The sequence below is a fragment of the Meles meles genome, chromosome 19 (assembly GCF_922984935.1).
Source record: "Meles meles chromosome 19, mMelMel3.1 paternal haplotype, whole genome shotgun sequence".
Taxonomy (NCBI): domain Eukaryota; kingdom Metazoa; phylum Chordata; class Mammalia; order Carnivora; family Mustelidae; genus Meles; species Meles meles.
The window spans coordinates 12,263,170-12,283,319 of NC_060084.1; the positions used below are offsets into that span (position 1 = coordinate 12,263,170).

The 20,150-nt window shown below is 38.5% G+C and overlaps 1 protein-coding gene and 2 pseudogenes across 1 annotated transcript in view; 2 read left to right on the top strand and 1 right to left on the bottom strand.

Moving 5' to 3' along the window:
• The window catches only part of GLG1 (golgi glycoprotein 1), a 163,569-nt gene that overhangs the window by 69,553 nt on the left and 73,866 nt on the right, over nt 1-20,150 (top strand). The window lies entirely within an intron of this gene.
• LOC123931165 lies at nt 1,789-2,172 on the bottom strand (annotated as a pseudogene).
• LOC123931067 lies at nt 16,751-17,564 on the top strand (annotated as a pseudogene).

A 20,150-nucleotide genomic window follows, 5' to 3' on the forward strand; every position in this document is an offset into this window, starting at 1 on the left:
ATAAGTATGCCATGTAGTTTGAGTCAAGAATATGTATAGAGATTCTTTTTTAAAAAGTATGTAGAGGTTCTAAGTCAGGATCAGGCCTTAATGGGAAGAGTAGTAAATTCTCATCCCTTGCTAGTAGTTACAGGTTTTGAGATTGTTCAGAATAAACACAGCACAGTTTTAGTAACATCTTTAACAAGTGTCAAAATTCTTTTTATCAACTTTATTATTTTTTAAAAGATCTTATTTATTTATTTGACAGAGAGAGAAATCACAAGTAGGCAGAGAGGCAGGTTGCGGGGGGGGGGGCTCACGGGGGAGCAGGCTCCCTGCTGAGCAGAGAATGCGATGCTGATGCTGATGCAGGACTTGATCCCAGGACCCGGAGCTGAAGGCAGAGGCTTAACCCTCTGAGCCACCCAGGCACCCCTTTTTATCAGTTTTAATTTTATTATAATTTAGTTTTAGTTTTTTCTTTTTTTTAATACAAGTTTTTTTTTAAATAAAAGAACAATGGTTTCAACAAGAATTAAGACATAGCCATCTGTATTTCCCCTCATACTTTTTTTTAAATTAAGGCTAAAACAGATTCTTCTGGCTTTTATCTCCCTTCTCCCTATATTATAAGAAAAGTTTTCCACTTTCTGTAGAACAGAAGTATAACTTACAGTTTCATTTCTCACAAAACAAAATTGCTGCTCACATGACAAACTCAATGTCTGTTTGCAGTGGTTTGAGACAATTAGATGGAAACAGTTCCCTGTTTAGTAGGTGATGTATGTATTTCCCCTTTACAAAAGAGTAAAGTTCCTTTTTATTCTTTAATTTAGCAGCAAATTTTGGTTGGATAAAGACCACTGAAAATTTTATGCAGAATCTTTGTTGAGTTAGATCCGGGGCACTCAGATGGCGGACTGAGTGGAGTTGGGGAAGAACAGAGGAGCGGCTTTGTTAGACTCCTTGGAAGCTAGCTAAGAAGCCTTTCCTTAAGCAGCTGTTGAGAAGCTAAGAAGAGGGGTTTTTCTTTCTGCTAGAAGATGGCTTTCCTATGATTTCCTCTTTTAATTATTTTTCCATTTGTTATCCTGGGAATATAATCACATTTTGCTCTTTAGCTCGGTTTTGTTTTCTTTTACTGGTGAGGCCCTCTCCCAATCAACATTTCTTCCCTCCCCATGGACCTAAGAAAATGCAGGTCCTTTCCGCTCCTTACGTGAGGCTGACTGGTGCTCATCCACACTCATTGCCATGTGCCTCACATGTGCTTCCCAGAGTCAGGCAGTCTTATAACTGCCCCAGGTAGGTGCTTACAAGGAGGAAATGAAACAATTTACTGAGAGATTCTGCCTGAGATTGATTGATTTCTGAGGCAGAAAGTTACTTTACACGTAAGTTGCAACCAGTTTATATCTGCCTGATTTTTAGAAGTTATTAAAAGGATAGATACAGAGTGGTGGTGGGGGGGGGGGGGGTTAAAGAGACAACATAAGGTTGTCCTCATGAGATGAGCTGACTTTCAGAAGTTGTCTTTTTTTCCCCCTTCACATCTAATCCATTGGTGTTTATTCATGTGGGATTTTTTTTTTCCTGGTCATTTCTAAAAGCTTCATTTGAAGCATGAGCAGTTTCTACCTGGAGAATTGGATTTAAATAAATAATGGTGATGAATTCCTTCAGACATTTGCAGAGGAACTCCGGAAATGTAATTCTTTTTTTTTTTTTAAATAATCATAATAGACATTTATTTAAAGCAATACATTTGCAGCTCAGATAGTTCTAAACTGTACATTTCATGTTTATTCAACTTCTTAAAAATACTGGAGGGCAGCTGCAATCAGTTTTCAACTGCATCTTCTTTGCCCATTCTTCTCTCTCTTTCCTTTCCCGAATAACTTCTTTCACTTATGGTTCAAGGTAGAATTTATCCTCCTCATATTTTGTCCATTGCTCTTTAGGCAAGATCTGATGCTCCTGGTCAGTTCCAATGCCTTCTTAATGTGAAACATCCTGTAATCATAAAGGTTCTCAGGAAGCCTTCTTACGGCTTCTTTCACATCATCATTCTCGTGTATCGTTACCATCTCACATTAACCTCAGTTTATTGAACCCTGCAGCATTGTAGTACCACTTTCAAATACCCTCCAGCCACTGGCTTGATGCTGCAGCGGCAGGCCTGCTCGCCATTTTGACCCCAGAAATGTAATTCTTGATAACCTTTTTCTTCTCCGTTGTAGTACTTTTCCATCAAGAAACCAAAATAGTGGGCTTAATTTTCTGAGAATAGTGCTCTTTGATCTCTTTGTTTAGTAATTTCATGTCCCATCCAGCTTGAAGTCGTTGCATAGTTTTGGTTTTAATGTGGGGTTGTATTAGTGCACTGATGTTAAAATTAAAAAGCCTGAAACATAGACCCAAAAGGAGGAAGTCGGGGAGAAGCTTTTTATTTCATTGTGACCTCAGTAACTGACAGCTTGCCTTTGGAAGCCTAGAGAATCAGGTAGAATTTCTGTCAACCAAATAAGTGTATATTGAATGCCAGTGTTTGCCTCATGTTGTGATGGCCCAAACCATGATCACTGCCTTCCTGGAACTGCCCTCAGTTATTTATTTATTTAAAAGATTATTTTATTTGAGAGAGAGGGAAAGAGGGAGGGGCAGAGGGATAGGGAGAGGATCCTAAGTAGACTCTGTGCTGAGTGTGGAACCCATTATTGGTCTCAATCCCATACCCTGAGATCATGACCAGAGCCAGAAACCTAAGTTGGATGACCAACCAACTGACCCACCCAGACGCCCCACTGCCCTCAGTTATCTGAAAAGAAAAATACTGCCCGAGAGAGTAGGGGTTTTGTGATCAGCCAAGAATTTATTTCATTAGGATTTTAATGTTTAAAGGAAGAATTTCAAGATAGGTAAAACTCGTAGCCAAATTACTGTAGCAGAATTTCTTATGCATTTGCCTGCTCTGTGATGTCATGGTTGCACCAAGTAAGAATTAGAACATAGATTTGAAATTCTTATTCAGTTTGGAATGAATAAGGTGCCCTGTGGCAGATATTTTTAGAATGGAGGAGCAGATCCAGGGCTTGCTGTGAGTCAGGTTCTCATTCAGAGACTGATCCTGAATATTGACTTCAAGAGTTGAAATCTTTCATCCTGAATTAGTTATTCTTCTGTTCTGAAAATCAAAGTTTAAGCTGTCGTCAGTAGATTAAATCAATACCATGTATATATATCTCACAAGAAAGCAACTTCTGGCATCAGAGACAATTTAAATGATCCCTCTATTTGGAAGTGGATATTTTTCACAGATGTAAGCTGTTGTGAGTTGGTAGTTCCGCTATCAAAATTGTCAGAGGGCTTCAGAAAGGATGGGTCTGTTTTTTATAGGGGAATGGTTTTTTAAAAAAAATGTGTTTTTCTCTTTTTACCATAGTTCAGATTCAAAAATTCTTTTTTTTAAGATTTTATTTATTTGACAGACAGAGATCACAAGTAGGCAGAGAGGCAGACAGAGAGAGGAGGGAGCAGGCTCCTCGCTGAGCAGAGAGCCTGATGCAGGGCTCGATCCCAGGACCCTGGGACCATGACCTGAGCTGAAGGCAGAGGCTTTAACCCACTGAGCCACCCAGGCGCCCCTCAGATTCAAAAATTCTAATGGCAAAGGATGAGATTAACGATTGGCTTCTGCCAAATAATAGCATAAGTTAACTGGTAGAATTGCAATTGAAATTAACAATTTCATAGTCTTAACCGGTCTGTTGGTTTCCTTACTATACAAAAAAAAAAACTGAATATGAAAAAAAAAAATTGAATTTTGTCATATATGGAATCTGTAGCCTTAAGGCAATACATAGAAGCAAGATACTTTTGTCTGATCTATTTTGGGAGCAATTAATGATGTAAACTATTTAATCTTAAATAGTTTATCTTAAATGCGTTAATAGTTAATCTTAAACTAATCTTAAATTCTAAGGCAAGGGTGATTAGTCATCTCTGGAAAAAGAATCTGCTGTTTATTTTTTCTGTTTTTGTGTTTCTGGGACTTAGGATGTATAATTATATTTATTAAGGTATTGGTGAAACAGGGAAAAGTTGAAAAGGTAACTTAGGAATTTTCTCGTGTTTATTTTTGATTAAGGCACTACCCCAAGAGAGCAGAGGAACAAAATAAAACCAGAAAAACTTGGGAGTTTTTAATGGCCCTAAAGTGAACTAGTATGTATACTAGGAGACTAATATGTATATATGTATGTATGTATTTTTCAAGAGAGTCTGTGCAAGCCAGGGTTGTGGGGGGGCAGAGGGAGAGGGAGAGAGAATCTTAAGTGGTCTCCACACTCAGCATAGAGCCCGATATGGGGCTCAAGCTCACGATCCTGAGATCATGACCTGAGGCAAAATCAAGAGTTGGACACTAAACCAACTGAGCCACCCAGGTGCCCCCAGGGACTGTTTTAAACCAGGGAAGTCAGCTTCCCATTTCTATACACTGTTTCTTTGTCTAGAAACAGAGACAATTTTAGTAACTGGTTGAATAAATTATTTTTATAAGTCATGGATAGTGAGATCATTTATTCAGTGGCAAACCTTTTGGAAAGAAGGTATTAATGTATTCACTTTTCTGAAACCTCATTAACTTGCTCTGAGGCCAAAATTACTCCGCATTTATATTTTAAAATGAGCATTGGCTGAGTTTTTTTTTTTAAGATTTTATTTTAAGCAATCTCGACATCCAGCTCAGGGCTCATACAGCCCCAAGACCAAGTCACACACCTCACTGGCTGAGCCAGCCAGGTGCCCCTCCTTGGGTATTTGTTAATTTTGAGATAAAGTTTAGAAATTGAAGTTCTAGCTAAAGGTTTTTAATAAGTTACTTAATGAGATAAAATATTCTAAGATATCTTAGTATGTCCTAAATTTTATTTTTATTTTAAAATCTGCCGTGGATCACCTAGGTTGGTTTGTGTATATGCATCTGAATACCTTACCTTAATGCCATAATTAGCTATCAGCATCATAGCGTTGTAAGATTCTTTTTTTTTTAATATTTTATTTTTATTTATTTATTTGACAGATCACAAGTAGGCAGAGAGGCAGGCAGAGAGAGAGAAGAAAGCAGGCTCTCCGTGGAGCAGAGAGCTGGATGCAGGGCTCAATCCCAGGACCCCAGGATCATGACCTGAGCCAAAGGCAGAGGCTTTAACCCACGAGCCACGCAGGTGCCCCACATTGTAAGATTCTTAACCAGACAAATGACTCACAGTAGACATATACAAGTGTTCCATGCTATTTACAACTGAAGTGGATATTTTAAATGAGTCGTAGAGTGTTTCATTTTGTGGATTTTATTTAGTACATGTTAAGGAAACGCAAGTCTCATTTAAATGCTTGAAGTTTTTTTTCCCTTGCATAATGTGGTAAAAATAAGGAACATAGAGAATCTAGGTAAATGTCTTTAAAAAAAAAATTCCTTGGCCCCAGAAGCAAGATTTTGAGAGCGAGAGAGCAATCCCAAATTGACTTTCTGCTATCCACCCTGCCCCATCTCTTTTTCCCTTTTGAAATTGAAACAAAAATATGTTTTCTGTCATTAGGTATCATCTCTTGGTTCTGAATAGTTATATGAATTGGGTATGTTCTGCCTAATGCAGAGAGCATTCGCCCGGTCAAGTTCTGTGATGTGGGTTATTTAGTAAGATTTCTCTTGGAGAATGAACTTTTCCAAAGCTTTTTGTGGTTCACTTAAATTATTTATTCTGTACTCTTTCTGTGGTCTATGGTATTTCATTTGTATCAGATTTTAGAATTTAATATATTATCTTTGACATAGCAAAATTGCCGCTAGTCCTTATCTTCTCTGTTTCTGATGTAGACTAAAGATTCAAAGTCCTTTAGTCAAAGCCCTGTATTTTAGACATTACATTTCCCAATGTTCTCCTGAAGAATAATAATTGTGAGGATCAAAATGTTAAAAGATAGTGTTGAAGATCTGAGTGTATTCAGAAGAATTATGGTAGTGTAGTCCTGGACCTCTTTTGCACTCCTTCCTTCTTTTCCTTCCTTCCTTTCTTAAGATTTTACTTAAGAGAGAGCACAAGTGAGCACATGAGCACAAGCAGGGGGAAGTGGCAGAGGGAGATGAAGAAGTAAGACTCCCCACTGAACAGGGAGCCCAGTGAGGGACTCAGTCCCAGGACCCTGGGATCATAACCTGAGCCCAAGGCAGAAGCTTAACCAACTGAGCCACGCAGGCACCATTTTGCACTGCATTATACTACCTGTTTACAGGTGGCTGTTAAGTGATTTGAGATAACAAACCCAGATGAATGCAGGTTATTTAGATTGAATTGTCAATCGTTGATCTTGCTTATTATTAAGTTGGCCAGTTGGCCACAAATAACATTTATTTTCACAGAATGAATCAATTTGAGTTTGATGTGATGAGGAAAGTGCATTGACTGCCTGTGGTGGGCTAAAAACATTTCCCAAGTGATTGAGAAAAGTGTTATTAGGTGACTAATAGCCTTGGTTTGTTTGCATATTTAAAGATAACTGCATCTGAACAGTTGGATTTACATATAAAGTCTCTTGGAGACTTAAAACGTGAGTGAACAAAACCAAAACTATCTAATCCTCTGATGTTTACTTAGAAACTACCTAAATGAAATTAAAATTTCATTTGAATGAAATGAAATTCAAATGAATTTCAAAATGAAATGAAATTCAAAATAGATAACATGCCTGGATATGTATATGGATATTAGATTGAGAAATTAGTGTGAGGGGCAGGCAGAAATTCTACACACACTTATTTGTGCTAAGTAAACTTGATGAAGCCATTTAAAGGCTGTTCTTTCCATTGGGATAAGATTTTTCTGCCGTAATTTCCTAAATTAATTTATGCCTTGGAGGACCTGAGTGGCTCAGTGGGTTAAGCCTCTACCTTCGGCTCGGGTCATGATCTCAGGGTCCTGGGATCGAGCCCCGCATCAGGTTCTCTGCTCAGTGGGGAGCCTGTTTCCCCATCTCTCTCCACCTGCCTCTCTGGCTACTTGTGATCTCTGTCAAATAAATAAATAAAATCTTTTTTAAAAAATTTATGCCTTTATTCCAGTTTATCCTAATGTAGTTCAACTATTTAAACTGAAGTTGCCTTCCTGTAGCTAAGAATCTATATAACTACAAACTTTTAAGTTGAGGTTTAAAAAGAAAACCTCTTTTTATTTATTTTTTCCCTTATTTTTGAGATTGATTTATTGATTTATTTTGGAGTTAAGGCAGTACAAAGTTAACATTCTTCTAGAAGTATACTATAACAATATTATTATGATATTTATTATGTGCTTACAGTGAGCACTCATAGGTGCTTTATATGTTTTGTCTTACATATTCCTACATATATAATAAATACTCATCCTCATTTATAGATAGCAAATTTAGGCTTACAAGAGTCAAATCAGTCCAGCTAGTTACTTGAAGAACCTAAATCTGATCCCAGGTCTTTCCAAAGTCTATGCTGCAGAACCAGTCCTATAGACTATATAGTAATGAGTGCTTAGAAATAGCTGGGAGTGTCCTTTGTTTCAGTTACTGGAGGTGAATGTTCTTTACCTGAGAAGTAATACATATTTGAACCATCAATGTACTTTATGAAGTGTTTTTTTTTTTTAATTTATTCATTTTATTTATTTTTTCAGTGTAACAGTATTCATTCTTTTTGCACAACACCCAGTGCTCCATGCAAAACGTGCCCTCCCCATTACCCACCACCTGTTCCCCCAACCTCCCACCCCTGACCCTTCAAAACCCTCAGGTTGCCCCAGCCTCCCACCCCTGACCCTTCAAAACCCTCAGGTTGTTTTTCAGAGTACATAGTCTCTTATGGTTCGCCTCCCCTCCCCAATGTCCATAGCCCGCTTCCCCTCTCCCAATCCCACCTCCCCCCAGCAACCCCCAGTTTGTTTTGTGAGATTAAGAGTCATTTATGGTTTGTCTCCCTCCCAATCCCATCTTGTTTCATTTACTCTTCTCCTATCCCCCTACCCCCCCATGTTGCTTCTCCATGTCCTCATATCAGGGAGATCATATGAAAGTGTAGGGATAGAGGGCACATACCTCAATATTATCAAAGCCATCTATGAAAAACCCACCGCAAATATCATTCTCAATGGAGAAAAACTGAAAGCTTTTCCGTTAAGGTCAGGAACACGGCAGGGATGTCCATTATCACCACTGCTATTCAACATAGTACTAGAAGTCCTAGCCTCAGCAATCAGACAACAAAAAGAAATTAAAGGCATCCAAATTGGTAAAGAAGAAGTCAAACTATCACTCTTCGCAGATGATATGATACTATATGTGGAAAACCCAAAAGACTCCACTCCAAAACTGCTAGAACTTGTACAGGAATTCAGTAAAGTGTCAGGATATAAAATCAATGCACAGAAATCAGTTGCATTTCTGTACACCAACAACAAGACTGAAGAAAGAGAAATTAAGGAGTCAATCCCATTTACAATTGTACCCAAAACTATAAGATACCTAGGAATAAACCTAACCAAAGAGACTAAGAATCTATACACAGAAAATTATAAAGTACTCATGAAAGAAATTGAGGAAGACACAAAAAAATGGAAAAATGTTCCATGCTCCTGGATTGGAAGAATAAATATTGTGAAAATGTCTATGCTACCTAAAGCAATCTACACATTTAATGCAATCCCTATCAAAATACCATCCATTTTTTTCAAAGAAATGGAACAAATAATCCTAAAATTCATATGGAACCAGAAAAGACCTCGAATAGCCAAAGGAATATTGAAGAACAAAGCCAAAGTTGGTGGCATCACAATTCCGGACTTCAAGCTCTATTACAAAGCTGTCATCATCAAGACAGCATGGTACTGGTACAAAAACAGACACATAGATCAGTGGAACAGAATAGAGAGCCCAGAAATCGACCCTCAACTCTATGGTCAACTAATCTTCGACAAAGCAGGAAAGAATGTCCAATGGAAAAAAGACAGCCTCTTCAATAAATGGTGCTGGGAAAATTGGACAACCACATGCAGAAAAATGAAATTGGACCACTTCCTTACACCACACACGAAAATAGACTCCAAATGGATGAAGGACCTCAATGTGAGAAAGGAATCCATCATATGATCTCCCTGATATGAAGTGTTTTAAAACAGTGATTCTCGAAGGATCTGCAGTGGTTCCACTTACCTCCTTTCACTTCTCCCAGTGAACTACTATTCCCTTTCTTTACTTTCACTTCTCCTTTTGTATGACAGTATTTCCCCTTCTTCAGAAAGGTAGTATTGTTTTTATGAAATCATATTAGGTATGCAACCAGTTAGAGTTAAAATGTCTTGCTTTTTATTTAGTTTTCCACCTATTCCAACGGAAGCATTGGGAGTTGACTTATTTAGGCCATATAGTGATCATTAGCTCAGTTGGAGTACCATTAAAAGGATCCTCCTGGTCTTTTGTACTTTGCACTTTGGTTTCAAAATCAAATCATTTTAAAATAGAAAATTATGACTTTAAAAAGGCAAAGATATGATCTGGAGATTATGGGTAATTCTTGTAAAATATTGCATCTTTATTAATGTTTATGTTAATCTGTCAATATTTCCCAAAGTAAGTGTTTAATTAAGCATTTCAGCATTTATAGTTTGACATAGTGGTGATTATTGCCATATACTTAGTAGTACTTTGTTCTCTCAACTGTAGTTTGATATTTCTAAGCAAGAAAAAATGTGGGAAATTTTCAAAGATTTTATTAGATTATATTATGCACATTAATGATGTTGGTACCCCCCACCGAAGATTCAGTTTTTAAAATGTGTCCGTTGAGTTTTTCCCAGTTTAGCCATAGATTTCCTTCCTTGAGCTGTACCTTAAAGAACCAAATGGCATAGACCCTGATAAATTCTCCTAAATTTCACCAGACAATCTGTTAATAAAGCAAAGCTGAATTTATTAGAACTTAATACAGAAAGGAGAACACCACCTTGACAGGAAAAAGTCAAAATTGGGATATTTCAGTGGCCTTGAGGTCTGAGATCAAATGGTTTCAAATGGCCTTCTAGAGAACGGAACTGATTGTCATTGGACAGATCTGTGATATAATAATTTGGGATTGGTGGACACTTAAATGGAAAGGTCTTAAAGCAATTCTTATTTTTTTAAATTTTTTGAAGATTTTATTTATTTGTCAGAGAGCAAGCCAGCAGAAGCAGAGGGAGAAGCAGACTCCCCACTGAGCAAGGTGTCTAATGTGGGACTTGATCCTAGGACCCTGGGAACATGAACTGAGCCCAACTGAGCCACCCAGGTGTCCCAAAGCAATTCTTGACACATAAACATATTCAATAAGGAAGTTATTTGCTCAGACTAGAAGACTCTTGACTCTGATAAATTGATCTCCTAGGAATTCCCTGAATCAAATGGTGAAGTTATTAACTGATTTATAGTCTGTCTTTTTTGGGCAGAGATTCCCTAAATAACAACCATGTCATGTTGAGCACAGGTGGTCTGTAGTCTTAAGTCATGTCGACAGAGTTGGTCTTAGTTATCAGTGCCTTCTTGTGGTCCTTCTTCAGCCCAGACAGGAGAGTGGAACATTATCTCCTAGGGACATGATCAATCCGGATGTAGACCACTGTGTTAAAGAATCATGGTTGCATATCCAGTTTCTGGCGTCATTTCACCCACCACATGTATCAGCTTTTCTTGTTTTTGCTGTGGGATGATCACTTGTTTGTTGGATCATCTGATCCACCATTTAAGACTTTGGAGATTATGTATTTGTACACTGCACCTCCAACAAGAGAGAAATTGTGATCAGAGTTTGCAGTTTATTTCTAAGCCAGGAGCCTAGTGCCCAAATTAAAACAAGAACAAATTTCATCCATAGTCCACAGAGCCTGTAGATTTATTTATGGGACTGTCAGCCAGATTACTTAATTTCATGATTTCTTTGATTATCCTGTTCCTATTTCAAGCTGTGAACCCCAGCATGTAAGAGTTCCCCAATTCTTGCTCCACTTACAAAGTGTGTTTTAAGAGGATCGAGGCTAGAAGGAAACCATCCAGAATTCCTGTTGAATAGTTAAGGGTTCAGATCTCACGTTGAGTCCCATTTCTTTCTTGCATTGGTATTTTATGATAAATACTCATAATATAGCATAAAATTTACAAAATTTATCACTTTAAAATCTATAGTTCAGCCCTGATGCCCACATTTTCTCTTTGTGGAAAGAAGTTACCAAGTCTCATTTTTTTTGGAGGAAGAAGGGGGCCAGAGGACCAGGATGGACCCTGACTCAGCTTCACTTTACCATGCTAACACGTACTCGTCCAGTTTGCTGGTGGTAACCAACAGGCTTTTGTAGCACACACATCAGTACCAGTCATTAGGAAACTACCCAATGATGAGTTCTTGACCAGAATATTCCTATAGGTCTGCTAAATTTTAATGTGTAGTTTTGTTGTCATTCAAAAGAAGTTACATGCCAGATAGAAGAATATTAAGTAGAGACATTACCAAGTAGATTAGATGTGATAGGGAATCAGAAGATCTACTTATTTGTATGAGACACAGGTATTAAATACACACCATCTTTTTCATGTGACAGTTTGGCTACAGACTAGCTCCTGAAAATAGTTATTAAGTGTTGTTTTCTAGGTGTGACATGACAGGTTTTAGATTTGGGGTTTTAGAATGGAGTTACAGGAAAATAAAGGAAAAGGTGGAGTTTTCTCTTGAGTTTGGATTTTTGTGTTGGGGTACTGGTTTTGTTTTTGATATTTGAAGGATTATATTTGTTTTATAGCTGTGTTTTCGAATCTCAAAACAATGCTCAGGTATGCTAAGTTTTCCCAGTTCAGTTTTCACACAGATTTGATTTTTTTCCTGTACTTAGTAGCATTCATATGGAGCCTTATTCCATTCAGCCAGCAGATGATTCTATGACGTTGCTCAAAAGACTTCCCCATTTTTTTAAAGAAGGAGGTTTTATTTATTTATTTAAAAGATTTTATTTATTCAGGAGAGTAGTGAGGCAGAGGGAGAAGCAGGCTGTCTGCAGAGGAGAGAGCCCAATGTGGGGCTCGATCCCAGGGTCCTGGGATCATGACCTAAACCAAAGGCTTAACTGACTGAGGCACCCAGGTACCCATGAATTCCCCATTTTTATTTTTATTTATTTTTATTTTTTTAAAGATTGTTTTTATTTGACACAGAGAGAGAGAGATCACAAGTAGGCAGAGAGGCGGGGAAGCAGGCTCCCTGCCCAGCAGAGAGCCTGATGTGGGGCTTGATCCCAGGACCCTGAGATCATGACCTGAGCTGAAGGCAGAGGCTTAACCCACTGAGCTACCCAGGTGCCTGAATTCCCCATTTTTAACTTAAGTGGAAAGGTAGAATGGTACAGGGGTGCATGGGGAAGTGATTTTGGACTACCTAGGTGGTGTTCAGTTTGCAGTGCCTCAGACAGTTGTGAGGTGTATGGAAGAAGTCCCTCAATTTTGAAAATGCCTTGGATAAAGTCTCTTTAAATCATGTTCATTCCTTGACCTTCTGACGATTTTGTGAGCTTTAGGACATAATACCCTTTATAACTTTTGGTCAGGACCACTTATAGGAGTTTCTATAGGTTCTAATAGCTGTATCTGTCATTATCTTTAACTATATTCAGGTTTTCTTTTTTACATTTGTCTGTTATTTTATATCTGTTTTTCTCCATAACTGTTATATTGTTCAGTAGTGATTACTTTTGCCTATTCAGTTTCTTGACGTGACTCTCTTTCAAGGAGAGACTATCTGTGTAAAAATATCTGCTGCTCTGACACTTTTCATGTCCACTAATGCTGAGGTATGAGATGCCATTCGTCCCCCATTTCAGCATAGCATTTCCCAGGATTCAAATGGTCTTTATCTCTCTCACCTAACCTCATTTCTGTCTTTGTGCCGGCTTCTGCTTCAAAACTTACACATCCTTCAGAGTTTTGCAGTGGCTTTCTTATTTAGATGAAAGGCCAGTCCCTGAATCACAGCTCTTCTCTTCAGAAGCACTAGTCATCTGCTCTGGGTTATACAGAAAGGGTTCTGCGCTTTCTGGCAGCTCAGCGTTGTGTGCTTCTCTTTAGACAAGTTAAAGTAAACAGCACACTAACCACTCGTTGGAATGGAAGAAATGTGATATTTTTAGATACCTGAGTATAGTGCATGAGAAATTATATTTCATTTGGGACTTTTTTTTGCATCTGGCAATTTTATATGCATTTTTTTGTTTTATGTTTTCAAACTTATAGAAGTAACGTAGTTGGATTGGAGGTACTGAGCTACATTGACAGAATCATTCCAGATTTACTGGGTGTAAACTTTAATAATATTGTCAGATGCCTGGAAATTTTCTATTTTTAGTTTCCCACCTTGCATTTGGCTATAGTAGCTATGGCTATGACAAATTTGGACCTGTATTTAGCTATTCCAAATTAACTGAGATAGCAAATAAATAAAGAATAGAAAGGATGCCATAAAAATAGAAAGGATGCCATAACAAAATTGATACTCTGTTTCTTAATCATACCATGATTTCAAAGAATTTTGTTTGCACCTCTCACTCTACAACTCCCACATTAAAGTTGACCATACTGGGAAAACTAAAGCATAAAATGGTTAATGCGCTTTTCTTAGAACAGAACTACCAGTCTAGGACTCTTAAAAGGGCCAGATTGCTACTTGACACGTCCCAGAGAGTGGATTTCCCATACCCTTCCCCACACCCCACGATCCCTTTGAAACAGACAGTGGAAGAGAAGGAAAATAGAAAAACATGGACTTGAAGAGTGTATTGTCCAACTCCTTCTGTTGCCTCAGCCATGAAGATGTATTCCATATATTTCATAAGTGTCTCTGTTTAAGCTTAAACTGGAATTATCTTTGACTTTTTTTTTTTCCATTTGGCACAAAATTCAAAAGGTACAAAAGGGTATGTAGTGAAAATACATTTTTTATGTATTCTTCAGAGATAGTATGTACACATACAATTAAGTATGTATGTCATGTATTTTAAATTCATATTCTTTGCATGAATTATGGCCTACTAGAAAGCATTACTGTTACTTTTGATGCTTAAATGATTGGATTATTTACAGAGAATGAAAGGCCATGCTGTCTTATATTTGCAAGGCCCTCTAATTTTCAAAGTCCTCATTCTACTTACAACAGCCCCGTGAGGTAGGTAAAGCAGGATTTATCTGTGTTTACAGACATGAAATCTAGAGCATAAAGAATTATGTGACTTGATCAAGGGCGGTACACAATGAATATGCAGTGCAAGTGGCATCATAACTCAAGTCTTTTGGCTCCTAGTCCAGAGTACTTACTACCGAGTTGGGTCTGAAACACAATGATGTAAGGGGATCTATTACACTCTGTCTGCTTTTAGGAGGTATGAAAAGTACTATGAGTAGCTATTGTAGAAGAATTTTGATACTATATTTTTATAGTACAGTATGGTAGTAGTGTTTTACAGCTTCACGGTTCAGAGGAAGTATGACCTTTGTGATGAACTTTCTACAAAATAGTTTATTAAAGCAAGCCGCTTTAGACTGAGTGATAATGGTCTTGGTGTCACTCTGGTAATATAGGCTCTAAACTAACTTTATCCAGGAAACTGGGCAATGGAAAACAAGGCCTTTTATCCCATCACAGCTACGTGCCTGCCAGGGCTGGGAGCCATGCTGATTGACTGGCCTATTGAAGATTCTTTCCCTTGAGGCTAGATGGGAATCTGTCAAGTGTTCAGTAAGAATGCCTGACTCTTGTTTCTTTCACCCATCAGTTAGGTAAAAATGTTCCCGCCAGCACTAAACTAGATTCTAGATTTCTAAGTCATCTCCTACGGAGAAGGAAGAAAAAAATGAGTAATGGGAGGTAACTTTTCCCTCTCTGGTGATTCTAGGCTCTCATGAGGAAGGCTTAGTTCTCGAGAAGCTCATTCAAAATGGGGAAATGAGGCAGAATCTTTATAAGGCCATAATTGTATTTTTAAATGCTTGTCATCATAAAACAATTCCTACATTTCTTGAAATGGACAGTACCCAATAGGAAGTTGATGAAAAGGTTGAGCTCTTATGTGAGAAGAAGTATCTCCAAAAATTCTTTTGAGGACGACTTGTCTCCTATGGCTTATAGGTATCTCTATTTTTAATTTATAATAGTAAAATGGGGAAAATGAGGAAAGAGTTCACAGTATTTCTTATGATAGAGAAATTACATGTTTATGTAATTATATTTTTATTTTATTATTTATTTTTTTAAAGGTTTTATTTATTTATTTGTCAGAGAGAGAGCGAGCACAAGCAGGCCAAGTGGCAGGCAGAGGCAGAGAGAGAAGCAGGCTCCCCACTGAGCAAGGAGCCCGATGCAGGACTCGATCCCAGGACCCTGGGACCATGACCTGAGCCGAAGGCAGTGGCTTAACTGACTGAGCCATCCAGGCATCCCTGTAATTACATTTTTTAAATAAATTTTAAGATTTATAAAACCATAGTCTTGTGTGATTATGCCATAATGTGATTATGCAGTTTTTGTTCAATAACTAGATCACTGTATTTTTATTTGGTATTTGCCGTTTCCTGCTCTGGGCAGAGAAGATGATAAATTATATTCATTTTGAGTGTTTCTGTTCAGTCAGTTTAATTCTTTTTTTTTTTTTTTAAAGATTTTATTTATTTATTTGACAGAGAGAGATCATAAGTAGGCAGAGAGGCAGACAGAGAGAGTGAGAGGGAAGCAGGCTCCCTGCCGAGCAGAGAGCCAGATGTGGGACTCGATCCCAAGACCCTGAGATCATGAGCTGAGCCGAAGGCAGCAGCTTAAACCACTGAGCCACCCAGGCGCCCCTCAGTCAGTTTAATTCTAAAGTCTTCTTAAAATTATATGTTAATTTAACATTTCAAAGAAATTTTGGGGGCATGGCAATTTCATGGATATAGATCTTTCCATCACTGAGTGAAGAGTTGCTCAATTTGTTGTTTGTCTTTTGTCAGCCATTGACTTCAGTAATTAGGCAGATTGCTATGTGTTTTCATATTTTCAGGATAGGGGTATAACCTCACTGAATATGAGTGGATTAGTACTTGACAAAGCTGAATATCTCTACTAGTATTGGTTTGTATGGGTCAAGTATGCTACCTGAAACAAAGTAGAACTGTTTGCTAATTCCCACTATAGCATGTATGTGTGTGTCCTTTTACTTTATTAGAATTAAAGGGCATTTGAAGGTATTTTTCATTTTAAAGGTAGAGACCGGTCTTAACCTCAACCTAGCACCCTTACTGCTCTGCACGTAAGTGAGACTAACCAAGGCCCTAATTTGTCTGCAAGGGTCTTTTTTTTTTTTTTTTAAGATTTTATTTATTTATTTATTTATTTATTTAAGAGAGAGGGAGTGTGTGAGTGGGGGGTAAAGGGTTGGTTAGGGACAGAGGGAGAGAGAGAATCTCAAGGAGATTCCCCACTGATCTTGGAGCCTGAAAACACCAGACTTTGATCTCCTGACCCTGAGATAATAACCTGAGCAGAAATCAAGAGTCAGACATCCACCTGAGCCACCCAGGCACCCCCTTTTCTGGGGTTTTTAATCTATCGTTTACCCCTTTGAAAGCTCAGCATGTCCTTATAGAAGTAACGAGTATACATTATTCTTGATGTTGAATTTCTGGGCTCGCTTCTCTGACTATGCCTAAAGTAATGTCCCGGTCAGAAGTCTATACTGACATCTGGGACCAGAATGATGTCAGGGAACCCTTCTATGGCTACCACTGTTTGTGCAGCCAGATAATCCCAGTGCTGGACTGTCAAAACGATTGCCTATGAGGTCCTGAGATGGGGATGGGTTCCGTGTGATTGATACTGCCAAACATGCCCACAAATTTTGTAACACACAGGATGAAACTGTGTATCTTCAGAGACCTGAAGGCATTGAGCAAAAATACACTCTTCTGCCAGTCCCAGGAGGAATGCTCCTGTGACCTTCATTGTGAATGGAGCCCATTGTCAAGTTTGGTTGGAGTTTTGGAAAATCAGTATTTATACTCAGAAACAAAAGCCTCCTAAGAAAGTGATGATGAGGGCACCCAGGTTGCTTAGCTGGTTAAGCGTCTCCCTTCAGCTCAGGTCATGATCAGGGTACTGGGGTTGAGCCCCACATCAGACTCCCTGCTCAACTGCAAGTCTGCTTCCTCTCCCTCCGCTGCTCCCCCTGCTTGTGCTCTCTCTCCCTCTCTGTCAAATAAATAAATTTTTTTAAAAAGCGACGATAACCAAATGGACTAAAGACATGGACAAGTTCAGCTTTATCACCGCGTCTCTGGTGATGTAGAGGAAGAGATTAAGGCTAAGGAAGCTGTTGACTCATGCACCCAGTGCCGAAATGACTGAAAAACAGCTGGAGCGTAAAGTCCTGAGTAAAAGACAGCTGTGAGAGCTGGCTATACTGGAAGCCAAGAAAGTGAAAATGAGAGGGACTTTGCTTGACAGCCAGTTCAAATGATCAGGATCTTTCTCCGAACCCATCCTGGAGGCAGACCTTTAGATCAGGGGGCAAAGAACTTTTTCAGGACTGCACGGCCTGCCTCCTTCCTTTATGCCTCAGCCCAACTGATTCTCCTACATCCAGCAAGGTCTTTGCATTTGTATGATCTGCTTTCTAGAGATGGATTTTTCTAAATCTTCAGTATATGGATCTTCTGTGGTATTTTTTGTCTATTTGATGTAAGCTGCTTCAGCTGTGTAGAAACTCTATGAATAGATAAGCGCTTGAGTGTCTCCAGTTTCTAAAGTAACTGTTCTTATTCCTCTTCAAAACAAAAATGTTTAAAGATTTTTAAAAAATAAGTAGTAGTAACAATACAGTATTCACCAGCTATTACCCCACTCACTTACTGGGGAAGCACACAGGTCAATAACAGTAAGTTAAATTACCACTCTTTGCATTGTGTTTAGCATAGCATACTAATTTGGATTATGGGAAACCATTAATGGATCAGCATTGGGATTTAATTAAAATTTGTAGTTATCCCACCGTATATTAGGAAACATCAGATATATCGGCCTAAGAATGGTCACTGTAGGGATTCTCACTTTCTCACTCAGATCTCTTCCCTATGCACAGAATGTGGCTTTCCGATTCCTCCCGCCCCCCCACCCAGCATTCTTCTCCCTTGCACAGCCCCATCTGCCTCAGCATGCGCACAGCATCACATCACCAAATCACAACCTCCTTTTAAGGCTCAACTCAGGGGGCGCCTGGGTGGCTCAGTGGGTTAAGCCTCTGCCTTCGGCTCAGGTCATGATCCCAGGGTCCTGGGATCGAGCCCCACATTGGGCTCTCTGCTCTGCGGGGAGCCTGCTTCCTCCTCTCTCTCTGCCTGCCTCTCTGCATACTTGTGATCTCTCTCTCTGTCAAATAAATGAAATAAAATCTTAAAAAAAAAAAAAAGAATGAAAAAAGCCACACAGGCTTTTTTCATTCTTAAAGTATCAGGACTGCCCTCCACCCCAAGCTCCACTCTTTTTGTGATGATTACATATAGATTCATGTTTTATCTACCACACTAGTTAATTTATGTGAGAGCCAACATCTATAATCTGTGTCTCATACCCTTTTTAAAAAATATCCCAGTGGACCTTTACTTTTTTGAAAAGATGGTTGAATGTTTAAGAATCACACAAAAGCACAGACCTTTAGTAAATCAGGCAGAGCATTGTTGGAGGGCACAAAGCCTGTGTTGATCATTATCCTTTTGGAAAAACAATACTTAGCAGCATTCCCTGGATAACAAATAAGAAAAGTTAATTCTGATTGAGCCAAAATAATGCACTAAGAGGCTATGAATATGACTGAGGGTTAAGATTCAATTTACACTTGCTCAGGGAGTTTACTGAGACTAAAAGACTGACTTTATTTGTTCATTACCAACTATTTTATGTTCAGTTTTTTGCTTTTTTTTTTTTTTCTTTCTGGTGGGCAGGAGGGGCATGGTTTGGGTCAAGTTAATAAATGAATTGCTCATATGATAATAAATGAATTGCTCAGGGAGTTTGCTCAAGGAGTTTACCAAGACTAAAATACTGACTTTATCTGTTCATTACCAACTATTTTATGTTCAGTTTGCCTTTTTTTTTTTTTTTCCAGTGGGCAGGAGGGCCATGGTTTGGGTCAAGTTAATAAATGAATTGCTCATCTAAATGACTAAACTCCCCAAAGAAGATTCTCCTTACTACTACTGCAAGAGAATGTTTCTAATTACAGGGAGACATCATGTTGTTGCCCAGCCTTCAGATTTTTGCAAGGCCATAAAAGCACAGATACTCTTGACATTTTTTGTTAGTTTTCTCCCAGAATCTGCTGTTACTTAATTTAGTGCCAGGTGTGATCTTGTGGGTAGTTCAACTTCAATCGAACTGTAGAATGTTCCCAATTTTAGACACAATCCAACTCCCAAGCACTTCTTTTTCAAAAACTGGGACAATTTCCAAGTTAGTTTTATGAATCCTTTAATTTCTCCTGCCAGACTCATTATCTCAGCCTGTTCACCTTGGGGAACTCATAGTTCAGACTTGTACTTTCTGTAAAAACCATCCTCTTAAGTGGATATGATAGTTGATGTAATTGAGAACATTCAGACTCAAGCTTTTCCATCATTTATTCTGAAACCTGTTTGTTGTGCTTTGACTAGGAGAGAATGATTAAGATGAAGCACTAGGAAACCAAAGTCATAATATGCAAATTACCTACATTAAAAGACATGGACATCAATAAATACCCCTATTTCTGTATTCCATATCTCGGATCTTACAGACTCCTGAAGCTGCAGAGAATCTCAACGATCTTAGATCACTGTTTCTTAATTTTTGAGTGTCTTATGGCTCTTTCTGAGATTATGACAACAGCTGTGAATTCTCAGAAAAATATACTTACACACAAAAGTTTGTATACACTTTCAAGACAGTTTCACTCCTAAAGTCAGTTCAGGATCCTAGTTGAAGAAATCCCTGTTCTGTCCTCAGGGGTCTGGTGACGTGACGTGACACACCCAAAGTCACACAGCTTCTGTAGCTGAATATTTCCATGAGT